We start from the raw sequence: 1,385 nt of genomic DNA, 5'->3' as shown, positions 1-1,385 counted from the left end.
TCCACCCCGGTTACAAGATGTCCACATGCACGCTCTACAGTGGGGGGACACGCAACAGGCCAACAGCACGTGCACCAAGGCCCGCCCCCGCTCGATCATGACTGGAGGAAGGCCCCTCTCTATCCTGATTGGATGACAAGACTTAAGGTTTTTTGACCCCAGGGGTTAACTGGGGACAGGGTCCTTTTTATATGGTCCCCACACTCTATAGTAGGGAGACAAATCACAAAAAAGGGATATTTGAATTACGTGCAATCACTGAATATACCTTTAAGAGGGGGTCCAACATGGGCATGCTGTGCCCCAGTTTTGTTCTAATACCTGCATGGCTGAAATTTAGCTGACCCTTCAAGGATTAAGAAAAACAAAATCCTATGCGTGGACTAAGAGGACTAGAGGAGAACAGTAGAAGGATTGTACAAAGAGGGAAGAATGCTGCTCCCAGTCAGAACACATTCCGATTTCTAACGTCTGCGACTCCAGTCCAAAGCCAGCGGTAGATAAATATTCTGCACAGTCTGTATATAAAATAATACATTAGCATTTACCCATTGCATCCACTTGGTGTCACCATAGCCCAGGAGGAAGGATTTACCCAAGACACCAAGGCCTCCAGGCATGCAGGGTAGGTTTTGAATAAGGTTTATTTTGTTATTTTCTTAACTTTATGATAATGTCCAACACATTTAAGCAGAATGGTGAGGCTGCACATATACATATATAAATATGTGATAATTGTGTTTGTCTTTGGCACAACCCTTTTCTAGCATTTCTAGCATTGACAGAAAAGTTGTCCATCGGCAGAAGGTCAGCTTGAACGTTTGTAAACAAATGGGAATTATTGACGTTTCCATAAAGTGTCCATAACATTAGCTACTGTATGTGTAGTTTGCCTACCTGTGGATATAGCACAATATAACCTAATATTCCTATTAAATAGTCAATAACAATATCATGTCCTGACTGTTTTACACGCTACATGTTTTGGTTGTGGTGATGTCATGAATAATGATTCTAGTCAATACAATTCTGTTTTTGAGGGGCGCTGGCTAGCCCTTCCAATGCATGGCTTTCAGAAATTGCGTCATGTTTTAGCCAAGTCAATGGACTTTAAATGTTTGTTTAGAGCACTTGTTGTTTAGAGGCATAGGAGGGGCTAGTGCCCCTCAAAACCATTCGCCAGCCAATAATTGTTTATGGACTTTAATGTTTTTTGTTTAGGGCAGTTATGATGTAATTTGTGTATGTGTGTGTGTGTGTGTGTGTGTGTGTGTGTGTGTGTGTGTGTGTGTGTGTGTGTGTGTGCGCACGCGTCCGTCTGTTACCAGCTAATCTCCGGTACCGTTAAAGCCCAACACACACCGTCTGTGAACGCCGCACGTCAA

Source organism: Protomyctophum bolini (assembly GCF_963924005.1).
Source record: "Protomyctophum bolini genome assembly, chromosome: 9".
In the NCBI taxonomy this organism is placed as follows: Eukaryota; Metazoa; Chordata; class Actinopteri; order Myctophiformes; family Myctophidae; genus Protomyctophum; species Protomyctophum bolini.
The sequence above is the reverse complement of the archived record's forward strand: the minus strand, read 5'-3'. Positions refer to the sequence as shown.